Below are 11,002 nucleotides of genomic sequence, written 5' to 3'. Positions count from 1 at the left end.
ACTGTATTCAGAAACAGACACAGAAAAAAAATCCAAAGGTCACCTTAGAAAATGTGCTATGGTTCACCCATATGAGACCCGAAGAAGGGCGCCAAGCAAAGTTGAACTCAGTGGAATGCTATGACTGCCACCCTTGGACTGGTCTTTAATTCCAAAATTATCATGATCATTTTCTGATGGTAAGAAACCACACCATATGGTGTAGGCTTCCCAGACCAACCAACAGAAGCTCACCTTCAAGCTCATAGTGGATGTGTTGAGAGAAGCAAAAGGTTTGTCTGGTAGCTTCCGCATCCAAGGAGCTTTCTTAACTATGAAACCCTCAAATTTTGGAGTACAAACCAAGCATTTTGCAGTAGCATCCAGACCTGTGTAACAAACATACCCACTGTGGGGCTCCACGGATTGCCCCAAAGCAAACTCTCATTTTTATTATAATTTCCTAATGATACAGTCATTTTGCAAATATTAGAATATGGAATGTGTGAACACAAAGCTGCTACCATTCCCACTCTATTTTGCCTACAGATTTCTTCACTGTGCTTTCACTTAATAATTTCACATGATATTGTGAACAGCAGTATTGGCCCTGCCATATGAATCCATATAACCATTTATCAGGGACGTAGCCAAGGGGGGGGGGGGTTCTTGGGGTCTGGACCCCCCCTTCCATTAGAAAAATGAATGCTGTGTGCTGCTGCGCCGCCGCACCTAAGCCCCAATATAATGGTGGCACTTAGTCTGGACCCCCCCCTTCCTAAAATCCTAGCTACGTCCCTGCATTTATCCATATTTATCCTGGTGATGACAGGTTAAACTGGTCACAGTACTTTTTTGTAGCAATGAACTAGTGTATATTTGTGTATACAGACACAAATAAATAGAGATGTATGATGCATGTAATTTCTTAATCTATATTTATATGGATGGGGTGTCATGAAAGCCTGCTTTCATGAGTATCATTTTGTCTCTAATCAGATAACAAGTATGGTTTACTTTTACTATCATTTTTATGACTGTTACTTTTGGTGTTCATAACTGGCTAAAGCTCATTATCTGAAGAATCTATTAACACAGATATAGGAATCATAAGGACCTCCAGATTTTACTGGACTGCAACTCCCAGCAGCTCTTACAGCATAACCAATGGCCAGTGGTGAGTAATGCTGGGCAGTCTAACATCATATGGAGGGCCACATTTGTAATTGGTTGACCAGCCAAACCCAAAGGGTGCTCAGTAATGGTTCCTCTTCATACTGGAGGGAAGTGACCAGTGGAGTGACACAGAGTTCTGTCCTGGGCCCAGTGCTATTCAACATTTATAGCAATACAGAATATCTTGATTTCAGTAAGGCCTTTGACAAGGCTCCCCATGGTATTCTTGCAAACAAGCTAGTAAATGATATTCTTGCAAATAAGCTAGTAAAATATGGGCTACACAAGGTACAGTAACTGTTACATGTATTTGTAATTGGTTGACCAGCTGAACCCAAAGGGTGCTCAACAATGGCTCCTTTTCATCCTGGAGAGAAGTGACAAGTGGGGTCCGACAGGGCTCTGTCCTGGGCCCAGTGTTATTCAGCATCTTTATCAACGACTTAGATGAAAGAATAGGAGGCATGCTTATCAAATTTACAGATGACACCAAATGAGGAGAGGCACAGTAGATAATACCATAGAGGAGAAGATCAAAATTCAAAATGACCTGAAAGCTGGGCCAAAACTAACAAAATGAATTTCAACAGGGAGAAATGTAAGGTACTAAAAAATTAAATGCACAGATAGAGGCTAAGGGACACTTGGCTTAACAAGACTACATATGAAAGAGATTTAGGAGCAGACCACAGGTTGAACATGAGTCAACAGTATGATGCAGCAGCTAAAAAGGCCAATGCTGTTGTAGGCTGCATCAATAGAAGTATAGTGTCTAGATCAAGGGAAGTAATAGTGCCACTCTATTCTGCTTTGAACAGGACTCACCTGGAATATTGTGTCCAGTTCTGAGCATCACAATTCAAAAAGGATGTTGACAAGCTGTGTCCAGAGGAGGGCGACTAAAATGGTGAAGTGTCTGGAAATCATGCCCTATGAGGAGAACTTAGGGAGCTGGGTATGTTTAGCCTAATGAAAAGTTGTTTAAGAGGTGATATGATATTCCTGTTTAAACATTTGAAGGGATGTTATATTGAAGATGCAGAGAATAGGACATGGAGCAATGGATAAAAGCCACAGGGAAAGAGATTCCATCTAAACATTAAGAGGAACTTCAACAGTGAAACACACTCCAAAGGAGTGTGGTAGAGTCTCCTTTGGAAATTTTTAAACAGAGTCTGGATGGCCATCTGTCGGGGGTGCTTTGATTGTGAGTTCCTGCATGGCAGTGGCTTGGACATGTTTGCCCCTGAGGTCTCTTCCAACTCTATGATTCTATTACATGATTTGCACCCTAGCCCAAAGTTATTTCTCCTATGTGGAGCCAATCTGGGCTGTTAGCAGTTCTATGAGAAGACACACATACACCCACTTAGTAGTACTAGCATCATTAAAATGATGACTGCACAGGAAATCTGAGGTACAGCTTGGCATATTTATCAATGATGAAATTAAGTCCTGCTCACTTATACTTTACATATCTTTCTAAAGAGTAAAGAATGTGAATAGTTTTGGGTAGTGGCAGTACAGAAGCCAGGCTGGTTTACAGCAAATGTTTGGCATCAATTTTAAAGGAAAAGGCCAATGTAGGTTTCTGGATGTTAAACGGGAACCCTGATTTGATCTATCAGCTGCAAAGTTTGGTGTAGTGTTGCAAAAATGCAATTTGATGTGAAACTTTTGGGATTCACTCATAGTTAACAAAGCCCAGTAAGTCACTTTTTTCCCTTTCTGACTGGCAAGATCCTCAAGCTGTAAATCAAAGGTGGTCAAAATGCATTTCTCCAGTTGTTTTGTTCTATACCTCCCAGAATTCCTCACCATTTAAACTATTTTGGCTAGGTCTGATGAAAGCTGCAGTCCACAATAACGTACAGTCTGAGCATTGCCCCATCTCCATTGTAAGCCCTGCAATTGTGATAATCAAACCCCCCATCTCACTTGGCCCCATGTGTGAGCATCCTTTCAGATACCTTGCAGCAATTTCACTTAAAAGATCAACTCTGGAGAGGCCCTTCTGTATGCCAACTCTCCCTGGCTCTATTTTCACCATTCCAAAGAGACATTCTTGAGGCACTGGTGTGCACTGTGGTCCTTGCACTAGCTTAAACCCGAGCTCCAGGAAGGTTCCCACAAGGGCTTGCAATTAAGTAACAGAGTGGAAAACAGAGTGTTGGAAACAGTTGGAAACCAGAGTGTTACTCTCAAAGAGGTGGGCCACAAGGGATGGGAAAAGACCAGGCTCCTCATTCACATCTACCAAGATGGCAGCTCCTGTGCCAAGCGCCCATGGTGCTCATTGCCTTTGAGGAACTATCAAAAAAGGCCAGCAGTTTGCTTTGCTCTGCAGATCACTCTTTGTACAGACTTTGCTGGGAGGTATTTTCCACCCCTGCTCTCCACAAACATCAAGGCACATTCGGAAGATTCTTCTCCACATGGGCGCAAAAGGGCAGTGCGGCATTTAGCACAGGACAGAAGGGGCAGCAGCTTCTCCAAAATGGTACGAGAAATGTGGGTGTTTGTGTCTTCCCTTAACTCAGCCAGAAAGGCTGGAGCTACACTTACATCATTCATCTTTTGGAAAACATAGACTCCCATTGCAGCTGCCACATTTCTCCCTGCCCCAGGGGCCAGGAGGCCTGCAACTTGAGGCTAACTCATTTGCACAAGGATATGTCAAGCAGATTTGGGGGTAGGGGGTCAACACCCAGACCAGAAACAGCTCTGTTTAAGACAAGCTTGTATGCATGCCTGAAATCCCCAGCTGTGGCAATGTCCTTGGACCCACAGGATTGCCTTATGGCTCCTCTGCACCATTCCAGAGCATAAAAGCTCCACCAGCATGGAAGCAGATAAAGAATGGTGTTTTCTCCTGCCAGTATATGGGTCTGCACCATCCACTGCAAGCTGTGCATGTTCATCAGGAAGCCCAGGACGCCCCATTGATGCTTACTCAGCTCCAATAACTCCCCAGAGGCAATGCGTAGTTTGCAAAGGAGGTTCTCATATTCACTGCAGAGATTATTCAGGATAGTCACACTAGCAGGGGAGAGCGGTGCTTTGGAGCCTTTCCCAAAGGCATTCCAGCTGTTGCATACATCGAAAACAGTACTTAGAAGTCTAATAAACTGGGTGGTTGCCTCATGACCCTGAAAATGGGGTAGGCCTAGCCTGGCAGCAAAATGCAAAGCCTCAAGTGTTCCCTTGCTAAATACCTGTGTGGTGCCATTTCCCCAAACTCGCTGATCCTGCAGGCTAATGCCTCCAGCCAGGCATGCTGCCTGGAGCAATCCTACTTCCTGCAAACACCCAGATACAGGAGGTAGTCCCAGCAAATAGCCTTGCTGTTCACTTGAAGGCTACCATCAGTCTGTAGAAAGTTATGGATCAGTGACAGCAGATGGTTGGAGTCAAAATAGTACAGTGCATCCTCACCTTACGCAGGGATCTGTTCCGGATCCTGCCGCGTAAGGCGAATTCCGCCTATGCTTGAGCCCCATTGTTTCCAATGGGGCTCGTGCACGGCAGCCGCGGTGGCGCGGCGGCGTGTGGGGCGCAATGGGCACACGCACCCATTCAATTGAATGGGACGCGCCGCCCCTTCCGCCCCGCACGCGCCCCGCGGCTTGAGCACGTATGCTCAAGCCGCGTATGGCGCGGGCGCGCTGTATGCAATTTCTAACTTAGGGGTGGCTGGATGGAACAACGTGGACTTGATGGTGAGACCATGCACCACCACATCCAACCGCCTGCCTGTGTCAATATTAGGAGCTGTGGCATCAGATGTCACTGAGATTACCTGCCCATCAACATCATACAATTTGAGGATACAGTAGCACAGAAGCTAGGCCTGTATGTCGCCTCTTAGGTGGCAAGGAGGAAGTAGCCAAGAGGCACAATCCATTGACCTTGGAAACCAACAGCAACAAACAGGAGGGCTTCTCCTGCTGCCAAAATTTCATCAGCATCATAACTCCCAGCACCAAAGTTCACCAAGCCTTGCAGACTCCTGGTAGAAGGGTCATAGTAATATCTTCTCTACAAAGGCATTGTCCCAATAAGGAGAAAACACATCTTGAAGGTTTGTTGTTGGCTCTTTCCAAGATTTACTTGAAAACCATGGAGATGTAAGGAAGAGAGAATGAAATTGACATCCTTCGTTCCTTGTTCTGGAGACGATGAGGCAATCAAAATGTTGTCCAAATAAGGAAAACGACGGAGACCTTGTAGTCGTCATGATCTTTATAAACACCCTCGGTGCTGATGAGAGGCCAAACGGAAGCGCCCTGTATTGAAGATGTCTGTTGTGATAACAAAAACATAGATATCTGTGGTAGTCTTGATATATCAGAACATGTAAATAAGCTTCTGTCAAATCCAGAGACGCCAGATAATCGCCTGTTCGAAGAGACTCTGTTATGATCTTGAGCGTTCCATTCAGAAGCGATGTTTTGTCACAAATCTGTTGACTATTTTGAGGTTGAAGACAGCTCTCCATGATTTGTCCCTCTTGGGGACAAGGAACAGGTTGGACTAGGATCTGCTCAAGATCTCCAGAGCGAATGGGCTCAACTGCCCCAATCTGGATGAGATGGTTGATAGCTTCTATTATTAATAGATGTTTCTGTGGTCTTCGAGATTTGAGAGAAGCAAAGAAGTTTTCCTTTGGAAGATGAATGAAGTCTATTCGGTAACCCGAAGACAATGTGGATAGAATCCATCTGTCTTAGGTAGAGACCACGTCTGAGAGAAAAGCTGAAGTCTGCCTCCCACCTTGGAATCTAGATAGTCATGCAGATGAATTTTGTTGTTTTCCAGCAGCATTGGTGTTATTGGACTGTCCTGTGCTGTTTGATCTTCTGAAAGATTTGTTGTATTGGGGCTTAGAGGAAGATCTCTGGTCAGACCACTGTTGTCGGCCACCTCTGCCACCCCTCCCTTGAGATGAATTAAAGGAGGATCGAGAGGGACAAAAAGAAGCTTGTCCCTGGCTGCAAGATTTCCTGTCATCACAGTGGGTAAGGAAGGGAGAGCATTTTTCTTATCTTTAGTTTCTATAAGGACCGGATTTAAATCTTCACCAAAGAGCATGCTGCCCCTGAAGGGAGCCAAGATTAAATTTTGTTTTGATCTGGAGTCAACTTGCCAATTTTTGAGCCAAAAATGCCTTCTCACCAGGATCGAGGCTGCTTGAGCGCGGGCACTAAATTGAATAACAATTCAAGAGTCTGCAGCGAAAGCTAAGACCTTAAGCAATTTGTTAATTCCTTGGCAAAGCCTAGTATTGCCACAAGGAACCTTTAACAATAGGACTTTGGCCCAGAGATGAGCCTCCCGGATTAAAATAGACATGGAAGAGGCAGCCCTGATGGCGGTGGAGGAAGCCTCAAAGGACCTCTTAAGGGTGGAGTCAGCCCTTTTATCCTCAGGCAGTTTACGGAAATCTTTGTTGTCTTTAGAATAGATGGCTGAAGTAACGAGGGACGAGACGGGAGCATCTACCAGAGGTATCTGAAGTTTGGTCATAATAGCTTGAGGGACAGAATAAAATGTTTTGACAGAGCTAGGATTGGGTCTGACCATGGCCAGTTTTGTCCATACCTCTTTGATGACCCTCATGAAATCAGATGGAAATGGAACCTCGTCATTAGCAGGGGAGGGCTCAGGAAAGGAGTCGCTTTTGCCCCTTGAAAGGTCAGAAGAGGCTGAGGTTTAATATCTAATTCTAGAGCTCTTATGGCCTTTTTCAGTAAGAGGAAAATCATCAACACAAAAAAGCCTGGCTGAGGAAGATGTAGAAGGCTCCTTCCTCTGATTCAGAGGCAGAAGTGGACTGAGACTTAAAAATTGTATCATCTTCAGAGGATCTGCCTTGAACAGAAATCTTTTGTTTTTTGGTTTTTAAAGACTTAACCCTAGAGGGCACTCTGCGCTTATGTTTGGACTTTGAGTGGGGGCCAACAGAAGTGGAAGCCTGATTGGTGCCTTTTTTATTTTTATGTGCCGCTGAGTGTTTGGGCGCGAATTTCCCCTGTTCAGATAGGGGAATGGCGTCCCTTGAAGAGCTGGAAGGGGGGAGAGGACAATTCCCTGGCCCTATTATGTTGCTTGTGGAGCCTGTCCCCATCTGAGCCTGATTCCCGGGGGGAGAATAGCCAAAGAGGCTTCTCCTGTGGGATGGGTTTCTCTCTCAGAGAGGGGCAAAGAGGGAGAGGGCTTGTAAGATAAGGGAAGACATAATGGTGGGCAGCTCTGGTGGGAGCGGTTGGGGAAAACGTGGGCGCTTACTGTGGTATTACTCATGCTCCTGATGGCCTCTAGAGGAGCTACTCCTTCCCCATCTCGTGAGAGGTCATAGCATGTGGGCACGTTGGAGCGCAGAGACGAGGGATATCCCTCCTCCAGCTGTGCCAAGCAGCCTCCTGGCAACGATTCTGGGGCTTGGGCCATCTCTCTCCGGTCTGGGGTGGGTGGAGCAAAGCGTGTCCAGATTCACCAGACATACCGGGGTTGTCCATCTCCTCTATCCAAGTCTAGCCTGTTCCGCAAGAGAAAGGGAAGGGAAGGAGGAGGGAAGGAATTTTTTTTGGTAAGCAAACAGAAAGGAGAAAGGAAAGTTGTGACCTGATGGAGCGAAGGCAGGAACTAGACTGGGCAACAAAGGGGTCCCCCAGGGGTCATGCCCAGAAGTCTAAATCCTGCCTGATTGGAGCGAATAGGGGAACCAACTCTCATTAAGGATGGCTCCGCCTTCACCACTGGAAAAAGAAAAGGATCAAGCTGTAGTAATCTGTGCAGATGAAAATCTTTCCTTGATTAGCAACTTCCAAAGCTTGTAGTCCTTTATTTTCCTATTTATCTAGGCAAATTCCAAGCAAAATGTTATTTTTACCAATTATATTGAATTATCTTGGTTCCATTAGAGTAGACTTGTGCTAAAGGCTTAACAACAGTTCCACCTTGTTCTCTGCTTAAGAAAGTGTCTGTGGGTTCACAAAAGACAGAGACACCCTGTATCCCAATGGCAGTCACTTTGATTCTGCTAATGGATATCCTTTGTCCTGGTCCCAACATAACCAAGAGGGAAGTGGCTTTGGCCTGCACTGTGATCCCGCCAAACCAACTGATCTACAACAGAAACAATATCTGATACAAAATGTAGGCCTGTGACTCTAACAGCATCTGATCCTGTAAATGCCCTTTGTCTGATGAAGAAGCCAATGGAGCTTTGCAAACTTGCACAATGTGTTTTGTGTATTTTCGTTGGCCAATAAAAGCATCACTCTTTTGTGGATTTTGTTTTACAAAAGGAGGCAGAATCTGAGTGAATTCTGCTTTTATATTGTGGACTTTGTTGCTGGAATTGGGGGGGGGGGGATTTCCTACATACTATCAAATGAGATGGAAATCTGTTTTCTCCCCAGCCTTCCTCAGTAACCAAGTAAAGAAACCTCTACACTGAATAGTCATGATGGTTTTCTTTACCTTGTCATTGTTTCTGCACAATAAGCCTTGATCTCACCTACTCTAAAGCTCACTATAAACTGGATAATCAGTCACTATACTATTGGAGGTTGAACAGGAAAGATCTCACTCCATTGTTACCATATATACTCATCTATAAATCTAAAAAGTGACCCCAGAATCCCAGGTCGACTTATTTGCAAGTCACTATGGAAATGTGACAGCAGCTCTTTCAGATTTCCCATGCAGTGTGAAGAAGAGTTTAGCAATAAAGAGTCAAGCAGAAAGAGTCCTGGGTGATTGATTGATAGATACTGCTGTTTGTTTAAGAGTCTCCTTCCCATCCTCACGTCTGGGTGAAACGAAAGCTGAAACGATGAAGCAAAAAGCCTCAATGAGAGTCTCTCTTGCCACACACATATACACACTGATGGAGCCTCCAAGTTTTACCCTTGACCTATGCATGGGTCATGGCAAAATCCAAAATTTTGGCCCCAAAACCTGACCTTGACTTATACATGAGGTTGACTTATAGTTGAATATACACAGTAAACAAGAAGGAGTGCTGCTCCAAACAGTGGATAGTACTCTCCAAAACAGAAAAGCCTTGATTCCTTCAGCTCAGTGCCAGTGTGTGTGCTTCTACAACTCCTACTTCCTACCTCCCCTTTTTAATTCCTGTTGCTTACATAGCCCAAAGCTATTTCCATTATACTTGGGCTTTATTAAATAACGTTAAATTATTTAATGACATATTCAACTGAACCATAACACCTTAAATCTATTACAATTCCATTTCTTCTTGAGTGCAACTGAACACTTGGATGCAACCAACCATTAAGCCTAATGTTCTCATCACCAATCCTATGTGCTGGGGTGCATATCAAGAGGGTTACCAGATGCAGCTGGACGACAATTCCCATTGTCCTTTCCTATTAGCTATGCTGACTGTGGCTGATGGGAACTGCAGTCCAACAACATTACATTTCTTAACTCTGCTATTTACATTTACCTGTGATAAAGACCTATGATAAAGAAAGTCCTGCTGAGAATAGTGACACATATATTTGACCAAACACAAAATTGTGCTTGATTTTTGTGGGTTTTTTGTGCTATGTGGCCATGTTCTAGAAGAGTTTATTCCTGACGTTTTGCCGGCATCTGTGGCTGGCATCTTCAGAGAATGCTGGCATGGAAGTGAGTGGGGTATATATGTATACTGTGCAACTCTAGGTTGGGAGGAACAATTTGCATGTTAAGCTGTGTATTGTTCTGTTGTTGAATGACAAGGCCTCCGGGTGAGAGGATATGTAAGGAGGATTTGTGTCTGCTTAATTAGTGGTCCATTGTCTTCTGAGAAAACCCCTGATCCCGGGTGGTTTTTATTTGCATTTTGTTGGATCTTAATTTTGGTGTTTTTCAAGACTGGTAGCCAAACTTTGGCACGTTACAGACCGCCTGAAAGCGACGGTTTGCTGGCGGCGCTGGTTGCTCCGCGAGGGAGCTGCAACTTCCGTACTGCGTGGCTGCCTCACGGAGCAAAAAGAAGACCGAAAATGGTGCTTCTTTCTGCACCCCAGAAGTGGCGCCGCAAGTACCGAATGGCGCACTCGCGGTGTCACTTCTGCCATGAGACGTGCAGACGCTATGTGTCCGCTACGTCAAAATGGCGGTGCCCTGTGGAACGGGCGCCGCCATTTTGTACGTACCCAGTATGTACTAGGGTTAGGTGCATGCGTAAAGCACGCCCTTTCCTAACCCTAGTACGTCCTGGGGACGTACTTTACGCCCATCTGGAACGGGCCTTAGTTTACTTTAAGGGTTTCTTCTTTCCTGTTGAAGTTGTCCAGGTGTTTATGGATTTCAGTGGCTTCCCTATGCATTCTGATCTGATAGCTGTTGGCATGGTCCAGAATTTCAGTGTTTTCAAACAGCATTTTATGCCCAGAATGGTTTATAACATGTTCTACTACTGATGATTTTTCTGGGTGACTCAATCTGCAGTCTCTTATGTTCCTTGATTCATGTTTGGACACTGTGTTTAGTGGTCCCTATACAGACTTGTCCACAGCTGCATAGTATGCAGTAAACTCCTGTGGCTGTGAGAGGGTCCCTCCTGTCTTTCACTGAGTGCAGCATTTGCTGGATTTTCTTGGTTGGTTTATAGATAGTCTGGAGGTTGTGTTTCCTCACCTATTGCGTCTGTGACTCCTTTGATGTATGGTAAAAATGCCTTTCCTTTGGGAGGTTGTTTGTCTTCTGTTTTTTTGTCTACAACTCCACAACACACACACACACACACACACACACACACACACACACACACACACACACAGAGAGCACAATAATAGTTACATAAAGTCATTTTGTTCATTTTTATTAA

The sequence above is a fragment of the Sceloporus undulatus genome, chromosome 1 (assembly GCF_019175285.1).
Source record: "Sceloporus undulatus isolate JIND9_A2432 ecotype Alabama chromosome 1, SceUnd_v1.1, whole genome shotgun sequence".
NCBI classification, from domain to species: domain Eukaryota; kingdom Metazoa; phylum Chordata; class Lepidosauria; order Squamata; family Phrynosomatidae; genus Sceloporus; species Sceloporus undulatus.
This window is presented reverse-complemented; position numbering follows the sequence as displayed.